The sequence below is a fragment of the Pinus tabuliformis genome, chromosome 5_1 (genome assembly GCF_031772625.1).
Source record: "Pinus tabuliformis cultivar Carrire ecotype Pingquan chromosome 5_1, CPIR1, whole genome shotgun sequence".
Classification (NCBI taxonomy): domain Eukaryota; kingdom Viridiplantae; phylum Streptophyta; class Pinopsida; order Pinales; family Pinaceae; genus Pinus; species Pinus tabuliformis.
In genome coordinates, this window is record NC_142305.1 from 131,430,162 (window position 1) to 131,439,644 (window position 9,483).

The following is a 9,483-nucleotide window of genomic DNA, read 5'->3' on the forward strand; positions in this document are numbered from 1 at the left end:
TTATATGCATGTGCAAACCACTTTCATAATCCAAACCACTTTCATAACCATTTGTTAGTCATACTTTAACACATTCATATATATATATATTCTTTAAAATTATTTAATATTAAATATTTAAAATCTAATAACAAATCACTCTTCTCACTTGATGTCTATGTACAAACAACTTTCATAACTATTTGTTGTTTATGTCCAAACAACTTCCATAACCTTGTGTTAGAGTCATAGTCTAACTCTCATATATAGAGCATGTTTTTTTTGTTTTTTTCGAATTTACCAAAATCTAACACTTATTATAGATTTAAACTTGAATGGTGTAATATGTATAATTCAAAAAATTTATAAACTTTTTAAAACATTAAATTCATATATATAATTAAAACATTTTTTAACAACTAAAAATTATAATCCTATCTGAAAGTTATCAATTTTAATTAAAAAAAATAAAAAAAATAAATAACCTCTTCATTATAAGAAAAAAATTAAATAACCTCTTCATTATGAGAAATTCGTATACATATTTATTAATAGTAAAGCATTAAAAACATTAAATTCATATATATAATTAAAACATTTTTTAAGAACTAAAAATTATAATCCTATCTAAAATTTATCAATTCTAATAAAAAAAAAATAACCTCTTCATTATAAGAAAAAAATTAAATAACCTCTTCCTTATAAGAAATCCGTATACATATTTATTAATAGATAAAGCATTATTTTTTTACATAATTATAATTTCCAAATTATTTTATTGAATAGTTTTAGATGTTTAAATATATCCGTTGTTGAACTCAAAAATCATCTCAAAATTAAAGTATCATAGGGTATGAGTGTTTGATTTTAAATTATCCTTTTTTTTAATGTTATTATTTGATTTTAAATTGTTTGCTTTCCTGTTTTTAATTTGATGTTATTTTTTTTATAATTAATTTTTGGAATTCTTCAATAGGTGATATTAATAGTCTCGAGAAGATGTATAATTAACTTGTCGTGGATGAAAGTGGATTGTGAGTTAGAGGCTTTTGAAATGAGCGCCACATCCTACATTTGTGACCTCCATGTTGTTGTGCGGCACAAAACCCGTTCTCAGCTTTGGAGTCACCTACCCTAGTCCTACCATCTAAAATGTCTAGAGGTGGTAGCATTTGTGATGAAGTACAACATTATGTTTGGCATCTGAGATTATTATTCAGTAATTGATATGGATCGGTTTTTGCATGGCGGATTGGCCATTGTCTTGGGAGATCCTGACATACAGTTTTGTGAGCTCAATTATGAGAGCATGATCTACGGGAGGAATGTGATTTTTAAAGAGTGTGACAGGCCCTACACATGTCCATTCCCAGACCTTGCACAATCTGATAATTACCTTCAAATGTTGTGTTCTAAGACATCGATGCCCCATTATAAATGCATGGGTGTTTTATCAAGGTGACAAGATTGATATGTTATTTAGCGTGGTGGTGAGGGTTTCTCCTTGTCGTGCTACTTTTGGTTTCTATCTCTGGTATCCTTAGGATTTTCGGGAGGTTTGTTTCCTTATTGTTATCATTTTCTTGCTACCTTTTGTTCAATTGTCAAGAAGCCAACCTTTTGGTCATGTCCCTATATTTTTGGGAGTTTAGGTAAGAGTCAATGTTTGTCATCTTATTTCTTCATAACACAGGGACTGGTCCAGCCTTTGAACTGGTGGCAGTTCTACCCACCTCGTCACCTCAAGGTTATGATACTACAACCATTTCCTTTAATTTCCCAGTTTTGGTTTGTGGGGTCTTGTATCCACGTACTTTCTCCATTTTGTTTTAACGATGATAATTTTCCTTGTAGTTTCATGCCTTGCTTAAGATCTTGGGTCTCCCATTTAATTGATCTCTCTCAAGTTGATGTTTATTCGATGTTAAGGTTTGCGAGTGTGTTGAATTTCAAGGGACTTCTCTTATTTCCCACTCCTCGAAAGCCCTCACTTTCCTTACTTTATAACATTGTTGATGATGCCCTCGTAGTTGAGTCAATTATCTCTAACTTGAAAGTCTATATCCTTTTTTGTCCACTTGGTTTTTTTGCTTATTGGTTGAGTAAGTATCGCTCATTTCCCTCTGTTATCACGGATCTTCAACAGTGAATGCCCATTCGCAGGGGCGGTGCAAATGGATCGTCTTCACATTGTCATCGATTCTTTGGGTGGGAGTCTGTAGTGAACTAATTTGACTTAGTTCCTCCTGAAGTTAGGAAGGAAATTCTCCTCCTTGAGTCAAAGAATTTTGGTGATAGAACATATTTTTTTGATTTTGAGGTTGGAGGTGTCTACTTCAAATGGATACCTAACTTGGGGAGATTCAAAAAACATAGACTCCATTTTCTTCATTCACTCATAGTGCATCAACAAATGGAAACCCTACTTTGCATGGTCCTTCAAGATAAACAAGTAGAAACTTATAAATTGTTTGCAGTATAGGAGGATATCAATCAGATTCTCCAAAATAACCACTTCTGCTTTGATGACATTGTGTCCATATTAACAAGGGTGGATAAATTTGTGGTCTTTGACTCGGTCACTGAGTTAGAGGAGCTGAATGACGCCCCTGAAGTCATAAACACCCCCCCAGCCATCACTTCTCGTCATATTGTTACTTCTCCATAGGAAAACTCCTCTCCCTTGTCTCTAGTCATTATCTCTGACTAATGCGGGCTCGATGGTTCCTGCACTATTCTTTGCAGCAGGGTATATAACTTATGGCGGTAATTTGTTATTAACCCTGGAATCTCAATGGTCAACACGTTAATGTTTTTACTGTTGTATGCACCTTGTTTTTGCTTCAACAAGATGGCACAGGATTATCTTTCAGTTCTAGCCATTCTCTAATGAAAACAATGACTTGTGAGCTTTGAAGTATATGTTTTTTTTCATCCTCTTTAACTTTTTGTAAAATTTAATGGAAAAGGTGGACAACTCTAGTAGACTTAGTTTGGTCCCTTTGGTTCTGTGTCTTTAATAATCTTTGTAGCCAAGTTTAGAATTGGTAACAATGGTGGTATTTTGGGTGCACCTAGTTGAAGCAATGGCTCTGAGAGTAAATTTTTTGGAGTAGAATATGTACTGTCTTCAATATAGTACCTTATTATATTAATGGAAATTAGTTACAAAAGCTTACAAATATATATATAGATAAATATATATAATTAATTTTTTTTCAAATTATACTTTCAAATTAATCAAATCATAAATTATTTTTTTAATATAATACCTTATTATATTAATGGAAATCAGTAAAAAACTTTTATATATATATATATAGATATAAAATTAAAAATACCCATTTCAAAAAACTATATATATAAAATACCTTATTATATTTTTAATTATATATTGTATTTTTAAATTATATTTAATTTGAATGTGGATATATGGAGTTTTATAGGAATAAGATTTGGATACTTTAGTTAGTTAAAATTATATATGAATTGATTTTGAATTATTTATAATAAAATATAAGTATTCTTTTGTTTGTTAGTATGTTTATAACTTATTCAAATAACTTGTGGATTAAGAAACCACAATTCCGAAGCATCAATAAGCCACAATTCCGAAGCATTACATTAACTAGATTTTTTTGGTGTCTCTAACCTTTACAACTTTACACAGAAATTTCAAAATCTAATTTCACTAACTAAATATTAGTTTTTATAAATAAAAAAACATGGACTGAGATTTAATCTATTTTGTATAAATATATTATCAAAATATTTAATATGATCTTTTGAGTACAAGTACATATTTAACCATAGTTACCAAATTCGGCCGAATCGGGCTGAAGAATTCGAAAATTCGGCCATTCGGTCCAATTCAGCCATTAATACGATGAAATTCGGTTCGGACACATCAGTCTCCCAAATTTATTTTTATATTTTTCTTTAATTTAAATTTTTCTTTAATTTGTGTTTTTAAAGAAGTAGTTCGTACTCCATTTTCTGTGCCTTAGTTTCGTCATGCAGTTGTAAATATTTAATGGTTGATCGTAATTCTCTGTTTGTATAGACGATTAAAAAATATTGATTGTTCTGCACTACTGTTGTGATTAATGACCCCGTTTGTTCTGCACCACTTTTGTGATTAATGATTAAAAGATTCATAGTCCTATTTATATCAAAATTGTTTTGATGGGTTAGTAAATTTGATTTTAGATGGTTTGTTTAATGTTTGCTTAATTTTTATATTAAAAAAATAATAATCTAAAAATATATATAAAAATTAAATAAATATTTTTTATATTAAATTTTTATTTTTATAATAAAATAATTTTTTTCTTCTTGTTTTTTATTTTTATTTCATATTTTCATGATAAAATATGTTTTTGCTTTTTCTTTTGAAGTTTTAATCTTTTTTATAATTCTTTGGCTAGTGAGTAGTGTAATTAGAATTATTTATTCATAATAAAATTAGTTGTAATTTAGTTTTTTTCTTTTAAGAAATTTGTAAGGAAAATATAATATGGTTTCTAAATCTTTTAAACAATTAGGAAAATAGCAAGATAGTTCTAATTTGATGATTCTTGATAGTTCTAATTTAATGATTTTTTATCTATATTTTATTCAGTGAGTAATTAGGAAATTGTCTAAATATTCATCATTAAAAATTATTGGATTAGTTACTATCTTTTGGTACAATTAGGAAAATAGCAAAATAGTTCTAATTTGATGATTTTTTATCTATATTTTATTTAGTTAGTAATTAGGAAATTGTCTAAATATTTATCATTAAAAATTACAGCATTAGTTACTATCTTTTGATTGACCAAGAAGAATTGTTTCTACTAATTCCAATATCTCATTCACTTCTATTTGAACAATTAGGGAAAAAACAAGAATTCTAATTTGATGATTCTTGATAGTTCTAATTTGATGATTTTTTATTTCTATTTTATTTTAATAATTAAGAAATTGCTTAAATATTTTATCATTAAAAACTACAACATTAGTTACTATCTTTTGATTGACCAACTTACAATTTTAAGGGTTCCTTTTTTTTCAATGTTAAAGAGTTTGTTCTCCCCATTGTATCTTATTCACTTCCATTGAAGAAGAATTGTTTATACTAATTTCAATATCTAATTTTATTTGCAACTTCTAAAATATAATTAAATTGTTAATTTAGATTATTCAAATATAAGAAAAAATATTATTAATAATAGTGTAAGATGTATATTCTCGAATAATGTAAGATGTATATTGGCGAATTTTTTCCGTATTGAATTTTAGAGAGTCGAAATTTTTTTGTATCGAATCGAATTCGTATTCGAATTCGAATTCGAACTTGGTAACTATGTATTTAACCACTATTTTAAAATATCCTATAATTTTAAAATGTTATAGAAATAAACCGTATCCAATAACCATAACATTAATACAAATTTATATCATTGAAAAATGATTTTATTCGAAGTGCAAATGGTTTTTTTCAGAGAAAAAATCAAGATGTATATTATATTCAAGAAATATAATGAGCTGATACATTGAAAAGCCAGATTCAAGCCTACAGTTCCCAATGATAAAAGATGGGCTGTTCAGAGCCGCGAAAAAAGAAAAGCTGTTCCAGAAAAGTTCCGGAGAACCATACCAAAATCCAAAATATGTTCAAAAATGTTCACCATAGCTGTCCAAAAAAAGAGAGATAAGTAACACTTTAGCTTTGAATTAAAAAACATTACCATTCAATACCAGGGATTTCATAAAATATGAGTAATAACAAATTCGTTCCCAAAAAAGGGCGAACTGTTAAAGCCATTGACAAGAAATTTCTTGACAAAAGAATCATCTGAAGGAGGAGAACCAATCTCTAAGTTATTGAGAAAGAGCTTTGTCTCAATTGCTGTGCGAGAAACAGAGAAATGATTTATTCACCATGTGGAGATATTCTAACCAGCGTGAGTCAATTTGTAGTTGAGTGAGTGGTCTCTTATGTGGCTTTGAATACTTACGTGGTCTTGAAGCCATGTAAGAACGAAAAGTCGTGGAATCTGCTTATATGTGATTTACTTATAAAATTAATAAATAAGAATATTAATAAAACAATTCTTATTTATAATTGTGTTTTGGCTGTATTTAATCGACTATGTGGACATTTTGTTCGGTATGGAGAGTGAGTTTGTAAGAGTGGTCAGCTTTGTAACATTGAAAATTCATTGTTGAAATTTATAAAACAATCTTTATCTATGATTGTGTGTCTGAAGAAATTAATAAAACAGTCTTTATCTAGGGTTGTATTCGTTGTATTTGCCCTGTGCCATTTTGGTGGTTGTGTGGTGGTTGTGTGTTGTATTTGTCGTGTCATTGTGGTGGTTGTGTGGTGGTTGTGTGTTGTATTTGCCATGTGCTATTTTGGTGGTTGTGTGTTGATTATTATAAAGTCATATATGAAATTAATAAAACAATATTTATATATAGTTGTATTTGTCATTTTGGTGGTTGTAAGTTGATTATCATATTAGTATAGGTACTTTATAAAATAATAAGACGTATCATTTTCAAGATAAGGTGGAGACAACCTTGTCTCATTTTCAATAAAATAATTTCTGTTTCACATATATCAAAAATCATTTTCAATAAAATAATTTATGTTTCACATATATCAAAATAGAGGGAAAATACATAGTTGTGTATGGTCATATTTAATAAAACATTGACTAAAATAATAATAACAATATATGGAAGATAATATTTTGTTCAAAATTTGATCTTTCCACTTGCCTTATCTTTCCATTAAAAATTAATTTAAATTGTCTTATCTTACTATTAAAAACTAATTTAAATTGTATTACACATTATTAATATTAACTAAATGTGGTCTATTTCTTTATTCTGAATGTTTAACGAAGAACTAGCTTACCCATCCCTTTTATATTTTATGTTTGTTACAATAAGGTGACTATTTTGCCAATCTAGGCACTAACCTCTAATGATAGACTTTGTCATGAAAGCAACAATGAGATATTAGTATTGACTGAATGCGGTTTATTTCTCTATTTTAAATGTTTGACGAAGAACTAGCCTATCCAACCCTTTTATATTTTTTGTGTTTCAATGAAGTGACTATTTATGTCTCTATTTTAAATGTTTGATGAAGAACTAGCCTATCCAACCCTTTTATATTTTTTTTGTTTCACGATATGTGATGATAGACTTAGTCATGAGAAACAACAATGAGATATTATGTGTATACTTTTAAGTTGAGCTCATGGTTTTCACATGAAAAATTGGGTAAAAGTCGCATATTTTTCCATGATGATTGGAATGTATACCATGTATATTTAGACACATACTCCAATCATTACAATACCATATAATTTTAATATCTATCATATATATATCTCACTATTACTTCAAGGAAACTTATAACTTTGAAGAATTTGAAAGATTTAAAATAACATTTACTCAATAATTCAATTTATAGAGTTTATGTATTTTACAGTTAAAAATTTACGAAACATATAAATGCATTAATAAAATAATGTTACAAATAAATACACGGATGTTATATAAAGATAAAGAAATTATCTTAATAGCAAAATCAACTAGTTGAGCAAATCTCTCAACCAAACACCAATTTAGGAATTATTTTGTTAAGAGAGTATCTCACATCTAAGTAGTTCCAACAACATGCTAAAGGCTAGGAAGAGACTCCTTTTCTACCAAAAATCACAAATAAAACATAGAAGAGTTATATACTCCAACACTCCCCAATCAACGAAAAAATTCAGAAATATGTTCTCTGCAACACATGATGCACTATGAACTGAAGAACCTCCTAATTAACAATTGCATAGAAAAATATCCAAGATAAATATTTAACAAAGATTGTAAAGTTTCAAATAAAGGAAAAAGAAGGGATACTCTAGATGAAGAAATAAAGTGGATGTAATGCATGGTGATGAATTGAAAGAGATTGTAATTTGTTGGGAATTTAGTAAAGCATTTGATATGTTTGTTGTACCTAAACTAAAATGATGTGTTTTAAGTGGTGTATGATCAATTGTATATGACACCTAGGAAGTTTTGGTCCAATATGTAGAACTTACACATAGTCAAGTTAATTTTATCAAGTGTTTATAAGCCATGTTGAGTCAGGCCTACATAGATTAATGTGGCAGCACATGTAATCATGTAACATGTATCCTTCTTATGTAGAGGGAGGATGTGACATCAAGTTGTGGAATCAACCACTCATATAGATACCATATAAAGTGTTGGATACCTAATCTGCTAAGGGTTATGGTGGGGAAGATTAGCAGTCAAAGGGAATCAAGAGACCTTGGAATATTAATCTAACAGCCATATCAATATATGATCAATGTACATCAATGTGAATAGTAAATGTGATTGATATTTTATATGATCAATGTAGATTAATTTGAATAGTAAATGTGATTGATGTTTTATCTTTCATATCCTATCTTCTCTATGTGTGTTTAACAGGGTAGAGCGGGCGTTCTCCTTCCCTACTCCATTTTGTCTTATCCATGTGTGTTTAATAGGGTATCAAAGCGAGTGTTCTCTTTCCCTACTCCATTTTGAGCCACTAGTCCCGCTATCCTAACCCATCATTTCTGACAGTCGATACCAATTATGCCTCGAAGAGAAATTGGTCTAAGATCTGCACATTGATCTGCAAACCAACGATTCTATCTGAGCTTTGATCTAAAACTATTATGAGCTGAGCTTTGATCTAAAACTATTATGAGCTATTTTTATGTGCCCACTGTATCTGCAACTGTTTATCTGACTTTACTAGGCCTAGAATCTCCTCAATGTTTCCCTCAGCATTTTATGTTCCTGACACCTAATACTATCGGTCGAATCTATTTGTGACCGTTTACCTTACCTTGTCCTGGAGTTTGGCCACGTGTTTGAAGTGTATAAACAACCTGTAGCTGAGTCGCGACTAATACCTGTAGTAGAAGTGCATTTACATTGTTGATCTGTAGTATGGAATATAACAAGGAAGGAGTGTTGTATATCCAGCATTTAGTAGCAGTGTCAATAATAGAGCGAAGAAAGCACCATTGTGGGTCTTCGTTGCATTGGATTTCTCCTTTCATTAATACCTCACTTCCATAGAATAGTTGGATGTGGGTAGCGTGTGTGAGATTTATTAAGAAACCTATGTCCATTCTAGAGTGGCACAATGTATACACATTGGAGCAGCGTTGTCAAGTCTGGTAGTCGGCGTTGGTGAGCTTCCTATCAATTTTATTATAATGGTCATTCATATTGATTGATATGGCATCGATATTGATAGGTTGGTTGTACTATTGTCGTAATTCATGATTTGTGGTATCATATATGAGTGCACTTCTGCAAAGTTATGTGATTTTTGTGAGGCTTCAACCTTCCTAGAGGTGTTATTAGCTTCAATGTTCTCGGAGGCGAGCACCGGCTTTACAACTACCATTCTTGACCACATTGAACGAGTTCACAGGGTCT